The following is an 18,417-nucleotide window of genomic DNA, read 5'->3' as shown; positions in this document are numbered from 1 at the left end:
TTTAAGATTAACAACTTTTTTTCACGCAACAGTACAATTTTATTCTGATAATATGGGAAAATCTCTAGTTCGTGATTCTGATCAGAAAGATACGAATTAATACATAAAAATGAATCTATAAACATTACTAGTTTAAGTAGTACAACTTTCTTCAGTAGAAATGGACTAAATCTAGTCAGACAAAGCCAATATCACATTAACAAACATCATGGTACATTGAAGATAGTCACGAAATGTAAAAAGTTATTATTTTACTTTATAACGATTCAAATTGAATAATACATGGGAGTGAAATAGCAACGATCGAGGAGAAAGGCCTTAAGTCGAAAACATTCTGAGAAAAAAACCAAAAAAGTTTCATCATATAGCACCAATTCCCCCACGCATCCATTTGGCATTCTCCCTTTTCCAAATCACCTCGATGGCAAAAAAAATATAAAACTCAAGCCAGAGATTCGACGCTTGCTCCCTGATTTTCCGGCGAGCTCATCCCTACGGCATTTCCGCGGCACCTTAACCGTTGTATTTACATAAAAGGCGCCGCCTTCATTCGTCGCCGCTACGGTACGGCTGGCGCGTCTTTATCGCGGACGAAGAACGAGAGAGCGAAAGAGAGAGAAAGAGAAAGAGAGAGAGAGAGAGGGAAAGAGTCGTCGGAATGTTTTAAATCAAATTCCTTATCGGACAAACGCAAGAGCGACGTGACCCCGGTAAGGTAAGGCTCGCAACGAAGCGAAATATAACGAGCTCGCGAACCTTCCTTCAGCTTTTCCATCTTTTTTTCCCTTTTCCTCGAATGAGGAAAAAAAATTGTGCCCACCCTAGTTTGCCTCGATTCAAGATATATGGAGGATGGAAAAAGTTCTGCCTGCTCGTTGATTCGCTTTGATCGCGAGCGAATTTAGAACGTGGGGGAGGAGGGCGAAGGGTACGCAGGGTGATGCCGATGCTCGTTTATGAATTTTCCGGGGGCTCTTGTGGATAATGATTTCTCTTTCTTTATCTTCAGATAGCGAATTTGATGTGTGCCTGTGTACATTCAGGACTGTCGCTGTAAATAAAGAGAAATGAGCAAGAAACGCGGAGGGAGTGTTGTGATCAAAGGTTAAGAGGTTTGGCAATGCCAATATAGGAGGGGCGAACGAGCATATAAATCTTGTCTTTCTTATCGGGCCAGAATTCCGTTGAGAAATGGCGCTGATGCTACTTCTCAATTCCTCGTTCCCTCGTTGCTTTTTTATATATTGAATAAAATATCGAATGTTTCTATCGAACTTCTTCAATGATAAAGTTTCTTAAACCATTTTTGAATATCAATATATTTTATTTACAAATAATTCTTGCTTTTTATGCAAGAAAGTAATATTTTAGTTTTTTCATTAATGCTAAGATACATATACCGTGGTTATTGATTGCTGACCATGTCGTACGACTGTTTTAATCTACCAACAAAATCACCCCAAGCCCGTAAAGAGTAAACATATACAAGTTCGAAACAAAAGCTGTCCCTCATAATGACGGGTTTGATCCACCTAATAAAAAGACGCTATCATTACAACTGTCGCTGGCACAAGCTATCCTACGGCTTTTTCGTCTTTCTCTTTGTTACATTTTTTCTTTCTTTTTTTTTCATTATTGACGGTCTTCCATGTTCCAATGAAAAGCCAAACCTTTGCCTTCGGTTAACAATCTCTCCGTTGATCAAGATCTAAATCATACTTTACCCGCCTTTTCCTCGTTTTCTTATTCGTCATAGTATGACATTCTAAATAATGATGCACTATACAAAAACAGCTCTTGCTGCGTATTTAAATCAATTCGTCTGTTTTACAGATTAATAATTTAGGTAATTTAAAAAAATTTTTAAATTATAATAAGAATAATGCTCTCAAAGAAATAACACTCCATGCTTGACTTAAAAAATGTCATTTTCAAAATAAGAAATCGATTTTTAGATATTTGTCAATCTTAAAAGAAACAGTTAGATGTTTTTATACTTAGATTCTTCTTACCTAAATTAGTACTTTTTTATTTCAACATTGACAATATGCTATACTGCAACTTAATAAAAAATGGAATGACTTTCATATGATCAAAAATGGAATGACTTAATAAAAAACGGAATGAAAGTCATTCCATTTTTTATTAAGTTATTAAGAATTACTTCCGATTTTCTCTGCGTCATAATCATCGCTATTTCATGTCTATGTTTTTTACTGCTTTGTTAATTTAATTTTATTGATATAAAGAAGAAATCAAAATACGTCGTAATAACACAAGTTTAAGAAGAATTTGGTATAAATTACAAGACGAATAATACTATATATCGATACATGCTGAAATTAATATATTTTACTTATGTTAAGTAACGTCTCTTATTTTTCTATGGTTTTCAATAATTTTATAGGTAAATCATGCTACGTAAAATACTTAAAATAATTACAAGCAACTCTTACAATAAGAACCGAAACCTTCATGTTTTAAGAACATTTTTATTTACGTATTTCTGGATTTAAATCGAATTATTTATCAACGAACTGACTTTTCAACTGCTAAAGTTTCGTAGGATTTCGTCTAATGTAAAATGCACTTATGCTGGAATATCAAAGATGTAAAAATGTTTGACAATAGGAATAAATGATTAGAAATCTATTTTAGTGAATTTTGATCGAATTTTCATAGATGATTATTGATCATCAAAGCTCATCAGCAGTTTATTATAATCGATAGTTGTAACGAGCAAGTTGAAAGTTTGAAAATGCCTGAAAGAAAAACTCGGCGCAGGGCAATGATAAACTACTGCGATGAAAGTAGATTACAAGCAAGGCTACATATACCTCGGCTTACCATGAAAACTTATCGCGTAAACCTGTTACACGTAGCACGCAGCTCTACGAATTCAATTACAATGTTGTGGTTGGCTTGAAGAGATAACGTTAGGGGCTCTTCGGAGTATAGGCAAGCAGCTTGAAAGTGCGCTAAGCAAAAGCAACTGCGGCACACGTGGAAATTATGCGTGAGTTTCAGTGGTAAGCCACTTATCACTGATTGTATCTATCAATTGTTGTAAAGGGTTTGTTCCAATTAGTTTGACTGCGCACAACGCCAAGAGGGATGCGAATTAGCCGAGCAGCCGCGTAAGAAGTGGCTGCCTATTCTCAAGGGCTGCCAACTCGCTCGCGCTATGCAAATGAAGGGTTGTCAACCCCATCGCCCAAGGTATACGACGTACAAAATTCATTTCGGCGTATCCGGTTGTGCTAAATCAGGCGCGCTCTCGTTGCTGCTCTCTCACCCACTCTAAGTGACTTTGGTCAATTTGACTTTAATCTCTTTCAATTAACCGTTAACTCGACATCCTGTTCGTTTCCGACTTTCACTTGGCGCATTTACATATCCAACCCCTTCGAGCTTCATTTCCTTGCGATTTTACCACTTATGGATTACTTCCGATTTTCTCTGCGTCATAGTCTTCGCTATTTCATATCTCTATGCTTTTTTTCGAGTTTTTTATGTACTCATTCGTCGAAAATATAATCATGAAAAAATGATATTTTTCTTAAATTACTTAATGCTAATCTCAAAGAGCAATTTAATTATTTTGAATATGAGTATATTAGAAAAAAAACTGCACTGATATATATACTATTTTATTGTCAGACTGTCATAATAATTAATATACCGCTATGTATATAAAAGTAACTAATGTATCTACAAATGTACGTCCCATACAAATGTAACTATTTCAGTTCAGCAGCAGAAATAAAATTAGTTTAGCAGCAACTAATTTCTTTAATAATCACTCTTGTAACACCGGATGCTGAATCATTCAGTATTCTGCAATCGTACTTTACATCTTAATATAGCTGCCCATAATGTATCCATAATGGTAGTACTAATAACCGTGCTAGGGGTCGCTGTTAAGCGGAAGCGTAAAAAATTCACCCTCGAAAAAGAACTCTACAGCATCGACTATTTCGAGATCAAAACGTATCCCTTCCTTATCGACACGCCCATTGCTTCGTTTTATTTTTTACCGCTAGATTGTTCTGAATAGTCTGTTAGCCTACGTTTGTCGAATTTCAAGTTTCGGCCAACTGGTATAAAGTTTAGAAAAATACATGGGTGAGAGAAATTATTTATGATTATTAATAACAATTATAAGCGACCTCTTTCATGTTAAAAACGAGAAAATGAATGGTAGTTAGGTAACTTATTAATTAATAATAGTGCAAATGAACATTTTTAATGCTAATGGAATATACTCATGGATTTGTCGTTTTAAAAAATAGCTCACACAAGTACCAAATCTAAAAAATATATATTATCAAAGAACAAAATAATTTACATTTCCAAACGTTACTAATAAGCCTTTTATTTTACAAACCAGTGATATATATCAGATATAAAAGTTTGAATTTATATAATGCAATAACAAAGGCATATCGGATAGTCTCGTCATTTAACCGCTTGAGAAAATGCGATACTGGTACGATAATAACTCACGCACTATTAGCTACGCAAAAAAGTAGGGAAAATCCTTGGCTCCTAGAGTGAGTCGCGTATAGCGTTCGCATAAAACCATCATATTATATTTATATCCTTGGGCGCTACGCGAGGTCGCGGTTAAAAACTCGCAGTTTGCACAATAGCTAGTGGTTTTCTCTTCTGTTTTTCTATGTACTCAACTCAATGTCTCATCTTGTTTGTCTATTTTCCTCCGCCAGTATAATCACCCTTTCGATCCCTTTTTTTTTCATTCGGGCTTACGTTATGCTCGTGAAAAGAAAATGCGAAATGAGACAGGAAAAGAATGAAGGTGTTCTAACTGTTTGATGTTGTAGAGCCAAAAGGGGAATAACAATCGGTAACTCTGAAAAATATGCGTAGTAATAAGGATAAATTTTGACGGAGGTAGAATGTGATATGATGTTACGTCAGAAAAATTCTCTTACGGCTAATGAGCTGAATAAACGGTTATCTATGTAACCCACTCATTGCAATTAATGCTAATTATGAATGCGCAACATCAGTATAGGAGATTAAGATTGTACTGATCAGCTGAACTTAAGTATTCACCAAACGTCTGAATATATAGAAATTTGAGGCCTTATAAGCGAGTACAAAAATCTACCCAGTAAATCACAATAAAATACATTAATTGCAAATTTGAACTAACATTATGTTTTATATGTATTTTTATAGATATTACGTCTTACTATGCTATTATCATGCATGACTATTCGATGTTGCACTTAAAATTAGACGTTTTTATATAATTTTTATATGTTGCTTTTCACCGAGGGTAGTTGGGCAGTTGCTCATGTCTGAGATATTCATGAAACTGATATAGCATTTATTGCCATAGGTCATCGGATTATCCGAAACTTAGTAGTTGTATAGAAGTCGATAGAATCAAAGTATTACAATTTTATAACGAGGTCAGCAGTATGGACAAGAGTACAGGTCGCTAACGACATGGATGAAAAGGAAAAAAAGGTAGGTAGAAACAGATTGTCCGCACAGTGTACAAATCGGCTATTGTCGATTGGTCAATGGCATTGCGCTGCGTCAATTGGTCGAATCTGTGCAGGCAGCTGTACGGGGTGGATCAGCTCCACGTATATCCACGTATTCCAATTTTCATCGCGTGCATCCCTCGCGAGCTCTCTCTCTCTCTCTCTCTCTCTCTCTCTCTCTCTCTCTCTCTCTCTCTCTCTCTGCCGACGGGGAGAGGGGGCTGAATTTTCAGAATAGGGTAGGGGGAAGGGGGAAAGAGAAGGCGCGCGAGAGCCTATCAAACGGTCCGACCAAGCTTGAAATTTGGCAAAACCGAGTGCAGGGTATCGTGATTTCACTTCCGCATGCGCCCTCTCTCTGCCGTTTGAATTTACTACCGAATTATTGGCGGCTGCACCGGTAATACTCATTAAATTACTAGCGCTCGATGTGCAACTGCAGCACAGGCGTAAATGTGCAACTTTTGTTTTCGTTTTGCTCGCCTGCGTATTGTGCACGGATGAAGTGCCCTTTACTTGCGCGCGTGGGCTTTCGATTATGATTCGGGTACGCTCGTAAATTACTGCGCGATCATGCAGAAACTTGATTAATGTAACAGCAGCAGCTCGGCAGCCCGTTTAGCAGCGACAGCTTCGCTAATGTCGGCGCTGACAAAGTTGAGGTGTCAGGATATTGAACTTATTCCAAGTCATGTGTTCAGCAGCTACGCCGGTTGAATGACTTGTCGACTATTAGGTAGGCAACGGGGAGTACAAGATTATGGTGTTGGCCAAAACAAAAATTACCCCTCGAAACCGGCATTTATGCCTCATTATTACTGCCGTTAACATTTATCAAAATACTACCGTATCATAAGGCGATTTGACAAGGCACAAAACTGTAACTTGTGTAAATAGAAAATTGGTCATCTTCGTAACTAAAAGTAGACGCGGTGAAGTTTATATTTGAAGCTCGTGAAAGGAAAATTGAATTTCCAATTGGTGAATAAAAAGTGATGTTTAGCGATGAAAAGTCGAAGATCGTCGCGTAAACATCGAGATGAGCCAGTTGCTCGCAAGCTTTGAATGTTAACTGCGAGAGATAAGAAGCCTGCGATAATTTGTAAAGACACATTTGACAGAAGAGATATATCGGAATAGGACAAAGTGGATAAAGGCGCGCGGATCACTTTGCATACATCAGCGATATTGGTACATAAATTAGACAGGGCATAAAAATGCCCCCTTTTCTCTGGCACTCGTTCTTTTCATTCGACAGAGCCATTTTGCTCGATCGCATTGGATAAGTCAGTGTTTCTGGATATTAATTTGCAGAGAGCGAGTGAAGAGCGTGTCGAGTAGGGCTGGAGCGTGGAGCAATAAAAAATACGGCGGCTCGAGCCCCCTAAAGTTCGTGACATCGATAAGGAAGAGTTTCATTCCGTGAAATTGGCATCCGGCGTTCGCGCCGGCCGATAATGCGAAAGCGCTCGCCTGCTCGGCTCGTCTTTTTCTCTCGCCGCGCGCGCGCGCGCGCCGCCGCAAGAGGAGCGAAAGAGACGGAAAGATCCTCGGGGCTGTGCGATTCTCCAGAGCGCGCTGCTGCCGCTGCTGCTGCCGCTGCTGCTCCTGCTGCTGCTGCGGTTGCCGTCTGGAGAAATAAATCTTCGGCCTTGGGCTCTACATCACCGGCGCCTTGGCAAGCAATTTGGGCCCCGGCGATAAGTTATACGTGCATCGATAGCGCCGCGGCAATGTATGTGCGCCAGCGCCGTTGCCGCTGCGACTCGCGCGCGCGCATAGAACCTACGCGTGCATAATATATTACCTATGTATACGTCTGCGTATAACGCGCGCCGAGCGGGGGCGCGAAAAGTCCTGTGCTTGAGTCTGCGAAGGAAAAGATGTTATATGGCCTCGATAGTCGTTCGCCCGTGCCCCCAAGCCCGTGCCGTGACGACGAATCACCCTAGTTGGCTCTCTCGCGCTTTCTCAACAAGAGCCCAGCCAATTTTTGTCCTCATTTGCATGTGCAAATTTTCGCGGAATATATGAAAGTATATGGAGTGGAACTAGGATAGCGCGCCGCCGTCGCTATATCGCAACTCATCCGGCCGCGGCTTCTTACGCTCGCACTCGCGTTGCTTTTCTCCGCTTATTTCACAAATAATTATTTTTCATTCTCTCGTGCAGCTCTTTTAAGCTATTTCTCAGTCAGTTATAAACATTATGCTCTGATTTCGATCGTTTATTCAGTTTGGTAACTACATCAGACTCGAGCAACAATCGAACTCGTGCTTTTCAAAGAAAAACGTAAAGAGAAAAGAGAGCAAGACTTCCGTCAAAGTATATATAGATTTGACGCATACATCTACCAGTGCTTTTTTACGTGCGTGCAACTCCAAGAGATCCTTACATGGGTTAACCGTATACGTCTTTGCATATAATTAGGAGGGCATTGAATTGCGACCCCTTCGGACTCTTTTTCAATGAGCGGGCTGCCAGGATGGGATCGTAAAGCACTCACGCAGCAGAAAAATATCGAGGGAGATTTTTCTAACGCTAGGCCTTTCTTTCAATGAAACTTTCACTAGATTTTAAATGATCGTCTTAGTTTTACGAGACATTTTTAATTTTCCTCTTCATTCTTGGAAAATATTTCAAACTATTATTCAAATATTCAAGTATCTTCACGGATGAAATTCTGACATTGATACTTTTTAGTGCAGCCAACTGAAACTAGGATGAACGAGGTTCGCTGCAAGTAATCCAATCGAGCAAGTCAATAGAGAAGTACAATGATGAGCGAAGCAGGTAGCGATCGCGGTATATTGTGTGCTGGCATGGTGGGCATCGTGGCGAGGGTATCGATGATAAATTATTGCGCATTCAGATTTTTAAGGTCTAACGAGGGTTCGAAATTTGAATATCCTTTTTCGTCGTGAATTTTCATTCTCACGGGCTCTTGTCTCTCTCCACGTAGCTCGACTTTTGCTCCCTCTCTCTCTCTCTCTCTCTCTCTCTTGTGCTCTCCTTTTCTCCTCGTTGATTCTCTTGCGCTTATATACCTGAGGCTGGTTCGGTATGACCGTGATTTGATTTATCGAACGATTTCGTTCGACATCTATGCGTACGTGCATACATTAAAGCACCTCTATTCAATCCCTTCGCAGTCGAGTTTTCTCTCTCTTATTCTCTCTCTCTCTTTCTCTCTCTCTCTCTCTCTCTCTCTCTTTCAATCTCTTCTCGTTCAGCTCGACTGTCGTGTCGTTGCTGCAGTCAGTGTAGTCGCAAGATTAGAAGTTTGAAAAATTTGTTTCCGTTGTGTCAGATGCCAATAGCAACGTTTTGTGCGCCTTACGAATTTTCGAGGAGCATATATTTCAAGTTTTCTTCATATTTACATATGATATATACATATTTCTTCATTAAACGATATGATGTCGAATTGCTAAAACAATATTGTGAATGTTCGGCTAGAATGGGTTTTTCGAGTAATTAAAATGATTTTTTCCATTAGGATCCTAAACCGAATTTATTTAAAGAGTTGACCGATATTTCAGTGATGTTTTATACCATATTCAAGGCCTAAAGGTCAAATGAATGTTACATTCTTGTCAAAAAATTTGATACGCAATAACAACCCACATTAGAACAAAATACTTTATATGCTGTTAACGTCATTTCTAATGGGAATCGTCAAATGTATTAATCGAAGTTAAATACGTCAAGCAAGGGTAATTGACAAAATTCTTGCAATAGCAAAAAAATATGTTACGCTTGACCCATACATTAATAAATTTTTTTTATTCAAACGACAATCTTGTATTTTACCACGTAATATATATTTAAATCTAGGAATGCTTTATAAAATATCAAGTAAATAAATTATGACTCTATGAAAAGCAACGAACAAAATTTGTCAAGCGAAATACTGGTTAAACTGCAACAATTAATAGCTGGCTATTTATCGGGCACAATATTTACACGAGGCATAATGGTGATTTGGCATCACGTTTTGAAAAAAGATAATGTAAATAACGCGATGGCGGGGGCGAGGCATTAGAGAGAGCGGGTGGAGGCAAAAATTGATGCACGATGGCTACCCACGAGCTATCCTTCCCCCAATACGTTGTTGAAAAATAATAATGCTTCGACGTCCCCTCTCGTCCCATTGACGAGTGAACGGCTGCTGCTGCTGTACTGTTGCTGCTGCTGCCACTGTCACCCCACGCGATGCTTGATTTGCATGTGCGTTGAGAGAGTTCTCGTCTGACAAGCGGCAGTTTTTTTCCATATTTCTTGTGGTGCGCGGGTACGTTTGCCGACAGATTGAACAATCCTAAATCGCTTTTTCATCATTTATTTAATATAATTAGTTTTACCATTTGTAGGTGCACTTTGTGGTAAGTTATTTTTTTTTTTTTCACTGTACTAACTGATTTTTCTTATAAATGTAATATTGACTTTTTTAACTTCAAGGTTTTGTAATTTTATCCAATTTATCTAGAATACTAACATAAGGTAGATTTATTGTAGATTAACAAGTAGACTTTACAAGTTAGAGCATGTGACTTTTAAAGCAACAAAACTTGAGCTTTTACATAACTCCATATAAGCCATTCAATGAAACTTTACGGATTCAATGATATATTCATAGACAAAATGAATCTAAATAAAATATAGATATGCATTAGAAGCAGGTTTCTTTTCACATCAGCTACCACTCAAAGAAATAACGACAGCGCAATCAAGTGCTAGCTTAAATAGAAGTGGCAGACATAAAAAACGTCACCCTCATACCCTGCTTTGAATTAATAAGTAAAATACAGATATTTCAGGAATATTAAGATTATATATTACGGCTTTTTTCCTAGTTTTGTCAGCGCTTTAAATATTTATGCATTTGAAAAATTTTGTATAGTATTATTAATTGTGTAGGTACATAAAATATTTTCAATATTTCCGATTTAGACAGAAATCAGAAATACCATTTAAGTAGTTTTCATAATCTCTCACTAATAATGAGCAGTATAAAAAATATAATAAATAAAATTTTGAATACGAGAAAGCATACTGTTCAGACATTTACAATTTTTTTATAACATAATCTGTACATATCGTTAATTGGAACTATATCTATTGAAAAATATATTTATTCAAAAAATGAAAGATACTACATTATATTATTATGGAATTGTCGAAAAGTTTTATGAAAAAGTAATTACAATTATCTACTCAACTTTGGTAATAGTAAATACTTCAGCAAAAATAATAAATAAACTTTTTTATCACGAATATTAGCACATTTTAAGAAGATGTCAGTTGACATGTTCACGTATAAGACATAATGGAATATACCGTTTGAAAGAAAAACAAGGACAAATGTGATGTCCGATAACTTTTTCACCTTATAAAACTTCACAGATTGCTAACAAGTATTGCAGTTCTTTCATGAACATTTCTTAATGAGTTTAAAAATAACACAACAGAAACGTTATTCGATATTTTTGTCAATATCTAATCAATAATCGATAATTAATAAAACTTATCTGACAAAAACATTACTTTTAATTGGAAAAAAATCTTTTTATTATTATTCATTTATTATTCAACCATTGACCAAACAATATTGAATGTCAATGCGTTATTTCGAGATTTATACTCCAAAGGCTAGTGGATACAACCCCTGACTTTTTAATTGAGAAAAAATCCAACTCAAGCCTAAACATATTAAGCATAATACGAAAAATACTATCTAAGCTAATGCAACTCAACTTTAGTATAATAAAAACTATTCATTTAGAGTTTAGTTAAAAAAATAAGACACAGGACACTGTTCTTAACACACATGTCGTATTGCTTATCATGGTCGTAAAGCTTTGTGATAGCATTTCTTATCACGATGATCCTTGCTTGTAACTACAACGTGCCATATCACATGGAAGTAAATACAAAGGAAACTAGATCTACCACATAGGAAAGACAAGCACGATCAACACGTTAGCACCTAATGACGATTTATTAATTACTGAAGCAAGCTTAACAAGGCTAGTCCAGTCTTCTATAGGATGCGGGAGGCGCTACATGAGTCGGCCATGTTGACGCCTGCGTAAAAGCGGCCACTGTATGGGGGAGAAACGAGGGTTGCGAAACTTGTGCGCCGAAGCGAACTGGCTAGGCGGTTCTTATGGAGTCCTACTATTGATGTATGTACTTCTTCTAATTTTTTTATTTTCTCTAAAACTCTTCAGTTTTTCCATATTGGTTTTTCCATATTTAAATACGATGAAAAAATTTTGTTTTGTGAAGTTTATACGGACAAGAATTGATTCGTAAAAAGTTAAAATTATTTCATATACTTACAAACGTTTCAAATGCAATTTAATAGCAAACGTAATTCTTTTAATTATAAATATACATGTCTCCAATTAGCTCTTTTCGTGCATATTTACACGAATCTTTGATTGTCAATGCCATCTGTAAAGTATATTCCACTAATTTGATGTGAGTAAAAGCTACATCGTCGATGTGAATTGTTAAAAACAATAATCCATGAAATAAAGAAGTCAGTGTACATTTGAGAAAAAGTACAGAAGGAATGTTAGTTCTCGTTTCATCAAATGCAAACATACAGCAAGTTTGAAAGCAACAAAACACATCTGCCCGGCTTATAAAGTCGACGAGAAGTTATCATCCGTGATTTTTGAACTTTCAACGGCAGCTCTGCACAAGCTCGAAACAAAAGACATCTATAACTCGAGGGCAAGTTGAGGATCGGTGTGGGTGTGTACAGCTGTAGGCAGAGGTTTGCAAGTGTTGCGAGCGAAGTAGCGAGAATCGAGTGAGGTAATTCGGGAGAAAGTTTCTGCGTGTGAGAGGAAAGCGCGCGCAGGCGGCTTTTCAGTGTACACACCACAAGGCCTACACGTGTGCGCGCTCTCGCTGTTGGAGCTTGGAGTAGGAGCGCGCGGAGGAGAAGATAGGACGCCCCCGAGAGCGCACGGCGTCGCGACGTTCGACTGTACAGTTCCCATCAGACGGCTTCTCGAGATGGCAGGATTCGCTCCCGCTCTCATAGCTTCAGTCCTTCCTCCGACTCCGTCCTGGCACGTCACCCTCGTGGTATCTCATCCCCTCGTCTATCCTACAATTCTGTCCATCCCCGGTAAACTGACATAAACAAAGGCTAATGTTACTCGTACTTGTACTACTCACAGCTGATTTTCATTCTAACTTTTTCACTTGAATTTACATTTATTATTTTTTAGGCAGTACACGTAAGCGTAAAGCCCAGAAAAAAAATAACCGTCAAACAAAAATGCACTTGGAAGAAACAAATCCTCTCTATATCATCTCCTTGAAACATTATCTTTGAATCTGTCACGTGCTCGGCGAGTCGAATGGGACTAGTTTCTCGATTGCTAGGAATGGATTGAGTACTGAAATAATTATCTAATACATTCGGTATCTATTATAAAGATACTGTTCCGTACGAGGTGGCGAGGCCCAACGAACAATAGCGTCAATCCACATCGGGAGAACGCACGTGAGTAAACATTATCCTAACTAAATGCAAGAATTTTACATATAATATAACATTTATTAGACTTGTTCAAAAATACGTTGCACTTATTTACACACCGCATTACTCTGTGCGTGATCGCATATTCGGCAACCGTTACAACAGACGTCAATTTGCGATTGATGTGCATTTTCCGAGCGCCGGCACTATCAATCTCATTTACTTATTCGATACACGCGCGGCGCGGGGTGTTCTTTGAGCGCGTTGTGTGTTTTGAAGAAGAAGTAAAAAAAAATCAGTCGAAAATAGCTGCGGAAACGAGTAGCGCAAATGCGTCGATAAGTGCATTACGTGTTCGCCGGAAACGGAACTTGAATTTTGAAAAGCGGACGTGACGCGGCCGCCGGACGCTTCGACGCGCGCCCAGCTCCCATACTATGTTCATAACTTTTGACGTTTGTTAAAAAATAACATTTTCGCTGAATTGCAAATCAACATTACGCGGGCTTTTTCTCGAATTATGAGAAACAACTTTATCTCCGAAATTAAAATTTTCATAAATATAGAAGCGAAGCTGCGCGTGACGAACTTATTAAAAAAACACTTGTCGTTAAACTGGCACTGTTATCTGGATCCAATTAAAAAAATGAAAATTAAGTTTCAAAAAGATGAAGGGTGAACTGAAGTGTAAGAAGTTTGAAGAAGTCGCGGTAACGTTGTCACTAGATCTGAAACTCTTGAGTACACAATGTTCCGTGGTGGCGAATAGATGGAAAGAGCGCGTGATCAATTACGCGATAATCACGAAAGGCTTAATGAGACTTGGCGAATTAATTAAGCTACGTCTGTGTGTGTGTGTGTGAGAGAGAGAGAGAGAGAGGAGAGAATGAGCAAGAGAGCGTCCAACTTGAGCGAGATTTCGTGCGAAACTGCGCGCGTTTCCGGTGACAGGCGAGGAACTCGCGGCGGGCTCGCCAGTGAGAGAATGAATGAATGAGCGAGCGAGACGGAGGTAGATTAAAGACACGAGAGTGGGGGAAAGACACCGGTTGCACTCATCAACCCTTCGCGGCCCCCTTACCACGCTTACAGCTCTCTCTCTCTCTCTCTCTCTCTCTCTCTCTCCCCCTGCCTGCCTGTATCTGCCACGCCTCGGGAGCCATTGTGCGTCCTGCATATATAATTACGCGGCCACGGACGAAGGTGGAGAAAACTGCCACCACCGCCGCCTCATTCTGCGACAGGCTTACAGATATACCTATATTCGCTTTCATTTAAGCCTCTGCTTTCCCTCTCTTATTCTACGCAGGCTCCCTCAGCGTACACGTGTACTCGAAGCAATTTAATTGCCCGCAATCCCATCTCCCACTCACTCTCTCTCTCTCTCTTTCTCTCTCTTTATCTTTATGCCGTGGCCCTGATTCCCTTTCTAGGTCAAGTTTTACTTTCCATTGGACATTTTTTTTCAATAAATACTTTTCTTTTATATCACGATGTTTCACGAATGAAAATTTGTACCTTCGTATTACCCATAGTGGCCATATTGAAAATGTGATACTCAATGTAACCTAGACGTTATTATTGTAAAATGATCCTTTGACGTATTTGTATTACTACAGGACCACAAAATGTGAAAATTAATTTTCAACTCTAATGAAAAGAACTGTTTAAGAATTAATTACGATTTCATACATTTTTCAATAAATGTATTATATAATTTTATAAAAATGCTAGTATGAACTATTAGTTTATTGATTATTTGGTCATTTTCATAAATTTCAGTAAAGTATATTAAAAACTTAATCGATTCGATCGTTCTCAGTCTGTTAGACAAGAGCGGGAAAAAGTCAAAAAATAAAAAAAACAGGAATCGTATTAGACCGTAAAAAAGAAGTTGCAAGGCCAGGTGAAATCTGCAGCGCATCTCTCGTCGCGTCATTAAACGCGCATCTAAGCGAATGCGGATGAACAGCCCACCGCATATGTTGCGTTTTGCCTGCTATTCTTCAGTTAGATAGCGCGCATATTATGGGTATATAGTGCGTGCAGAGCATATGCAAAGGGATGAGCAGGTAAAAAAATTATATCCGGATCCGGTGGACTCGCTAAGAGACGGATCCTCCCTTTTTATAAAATTGCACTACAGAATAGATACACGCTAAGTTGCTCTTTTTATTGTCTTTTTTTTCGAAAGTTCATCAATTTTTCTGAAAATAGAGCCTACTTGTTTCCTCTTTCGCGTAAAACTGTTCGCGTGCCGCCGCAGTTTTCGTTCGAAACGACTTGCTCAAATGACAAGTAGAATCGGGACGGGCACTGCATTACAAAAGGGGCGCACGGCTGCACACGCGTTATCAATGTTTTAAACACAAAGCTAAGAAAAAATTACGAGGCGCGAGAAAAGTTTGAATGGTTTGACATGCGCGAGCGCGAGTGCTTTCTCCCCGCAGGTAGACAATATTTATGCGTACCCTTTTTTCTCTGTAGGGAAATGCGTGCGTGACTAGGGGTGCTTCAGCGTTCTTTTTATTTTTTTTTTTTTTTTCACGTTGGGTAGTAAAAAATATGATAATCTATGCTTGGCTGACTGAGAAAAATATAATTCATTATGCGCTATACAAAGAGTTTACACGCGCGCACGGGCCTCTGCTGCCGCGACAAGCATACAGACACGCATCACCCGCCCGCTCGCTCTGAGCGAAAAAAGGGTTTCCGAAGGGAGGTTCGTGCGTACTGTAACTAGTGTGAGCTATAGATTTCAACTCGGGAAGCTTAGGCTTGCTTGTACTTCCAGTACGCGTACTAGACAACTGCTTTTAATTAATATATACCTACAGTTACCACAGGGGATTTTCTTTTGTTGGTGCGGATTCGACTCTCTACTCTTCTACAATATTTTAGCTCGTGCGAATGTCTCATTTGTCTCGAATACAAAGTCGAGCATTTTTGAAAAAAAATATATACGGCATTAAATTAGAGTCCCGTTTGAAGTAGTACAATAGCAATCAGAATTTTGCAAAAAGCAGATAAAAGACGTCGTCATGCAAAAGAGTCGTTACCGTAAATTCTTTCGTTGAAAATCAGCTTTACTCCAAGGTAAGTACCGGGCAAAGTGACTCGCAATAAAAAGCTGAAAAACAAGAAGACGAAGAAGAAGGACTTGTCAAGCGAACGGCCAAAAGCGCGCACTAAATTGCTACTCCTCGTTGTAATAGCCTCTTATCAAAGTGACCCCTTTAAATAGCTCCGCGATTATGCTAAACCAATCGAGATTCCATGCAAATTATCGTGTTCAATGCATGGGCTTTTGCGCGTAGCAGTAACGCACAGCGCGTGCTGCAAGCGCGCCTACAGCTCGGCGGTAATCCGAGCCGGACATTGAGGGACGCACTCGTCGTTTGCCTGCCAATAAAATCGGCCCAATAAAATGCAAACAAGAGCTCTTTCAATTTCATGCTCAAGTCGATAAACGGTTTCGTGATTTTCGTCCGACGACGACGACGACGCGACCGATTGCCGAATATCCGCGCGCAACAGAATCGGCAGGATACAGCATTCTATGGGTCTCGCGTGCATTGTTCCAGTCGTCAATTCTCGCGCGCGCATAAATCTACGGCTCATTTACATTTCAGGGAAGAAAGTTTGGCGAGGTGCGGGTGCATAGTGGCGCAAGTGCACATCTGAGCTAAAGATACGAAAGCCGATGTAGAAAAAAATTAAGCGAATTAGAACGCTCGTTCTTTCTCTCTCTCTCTCTCTCGAAGACGAGCATCGGCTCGTTCCACACATGGCGCGTGGAACGCTCTACCTTGTCTCGGAGTCTCAACCCCTTGCTTGGTTCGAACCCCGGCTGTGCTTCTCTCTCTCTCTCTCTCTCTCTCTCTCTCTCTCTCTCTCTCTCTCTCTCTCTCTTTCGGCTCGCAGCCCATATTTTAGATCTTATCCCCAAAATTATACGTCTGTCTGGCTGTCTGCTCTCGTGTTTTTCCCTCTTCTTCCTCCGTAGGACGTTGCCACTGATCCACGCCTGAGAACTAATCGCGAGACCAGCAACGCGCTGCTCCTTCTTCCTTTTCGCAGTCGTATGTCCTTCAGTCTGAATGCGCCCCGGCTGCATCGTTTCCTTCCTTCCTCCTGTTCATCTCCTTTTTTTGTGGGTCGACATTACGCGACTGTCTGATTTTGCTCCGTCGCCACTCTTGTTTTTCTCTGCTTCGGCCAAATTGCTTTGAAGATCGGTTACGCCGATAATGATATAGCTCGCCACCACCAGCCGAATTTCGAGCTTGCACAACTTTTATTTTCTTCTTTTTACGGCTCAACTCGGTAAGCTGTTGCGGTACGCTCTTATTTACTTTTTACGGTTTCGTGTAACTGTTTCGTCGAGCCGATAAGTTGCCATTAACAGGTGCTCGCTACAAACCTTGCACACACAAACATAACTGACAGTCAAGTTAATTGTTTGGCAGAGAGGTCGATAATGAAAAAATGCAGCCAAGTCGGACGAGTAGTTGGTTTAATTCTCGACACATTGTCGATTATCTCGGCAGCCGACAAGCAAAGTCAGTGGCAGTTATGAATAGCCGTTATTACACGGGAAGCCCGTGTAAACGTATATTCAAAATAGTAAAGAACGCGAGTAAGCAACAGCTGTGGAAAAAATATGCTTCAGTGGTCCTCGAGAGAAAGAAGGCTACTTAGCTGATTTATGGGTAAATAACCCTGCCTTTTTATACAACCCTTTTATCTCTCCATCCCTCCTTCCGCGCGTACACTAAAGTATCGGTAGAGATCCTCATTCTGTGCTCCATAGTGGGGTAATCGTATGCATTTTAGGCACTTTCACGCTGGCTCGACGCGCGCACGTAACTCGCCCATAAATTTCGATTACTCGCGTTATTTTATTTTGTCAATGCCGTGTAAAAAAACTTGGAGCGCGAAGTAGTTATATATCTATATAAGGGGACTATGCGTCCAAAGGGGTTGCCTCGTCGAGCTGCAGACAATGCTCGCTAGATATGTCGAAAACTCGCTTGGCACGGCTGCCGCAAATATTTATCTTTCGTTGAGTGCCCTTCGAGCCGACGCGCAACATCTCTAATCTCATTTTAACGTTAGACTTTAATTAGCGAGCTTCGCTGTGTAATAACGGTAAAAGCGCAATTTCAAATCATTTTTCCGGGATATCATTTTGATAAAAGGGGAAATTGAATATTTGAGAGAGGAAATGTCGGATTCGCGCGCGAGGAGCTATACAAGTCGCAGGCTCTTGCGCGCGGCCGGGCGACGCGACGTATATCTGTTACATACGTACATTGTTCAATTTCGCGACGTCTCGCTTCAATTCAGCCGACGGATTTTCCACCATTAGCCAGCCCTCGCTTCATCTCTTCT

General features: G+C 39.7%; 1 protein-coding gene and 1 long non-coding RNA gene across 3 annotated transcripts in view; one reads left to right on the top strand and one right to left on the bottom strand.

Annotated features, from left to right (window-relative positions):
- LOC131665220 (UPF0489 protein C5orf22 homolog) overlaps positions 1 to 18,417 on the bottom strand; it is a 349,516-nt gene that overhangs the window by 29,314 nt on the left and 301,785 nt on the right. The gene's annotated exons all lie outside the window — the stretch shown is intronic.
- Positions 12,056 to 18,417, top strand: part of LOC131665221 (uncharacterized) — a 55,533-nt gene continuing 49,171 nt past the window's right edge. Inside the window, exons 1-2 of one of the 2 annotated variants that reach the window (XR_009302007.1) lie at positions 12,056 to 12,666; positions 12,770 to 13,047. This is a non-coding gene — a long non-coding RNA (uncharacterized LOC131665221). Of the gene's footprint in view, positions 13,048 to 18,417 lie in introns of both variants that reach the window. The other variant, XR_009302006.1, reaches the window with a different exon arrangement.

Source organism: Phymastichus coffea, unplaced genomic scaffold (assembly GCF_024137745.1).
Source record: "Phymastichus coffea isolate CEN01 unplaced genomic scaffold, Cenicafe_Pcof_1.1 PCOF00048, whole genome shotgun sequence".
Lineage (NCBI taxonomy): Eukaryota > Metazoa > Arthropoda > Insecta > Hymenoptera > Eulophidae > Phymastichus > Phymastichus coffea.
Note: the sequence above shows the minus strand (reverse complement) of the source record. Positions and strands in the feature narration are given on the sequence as shown.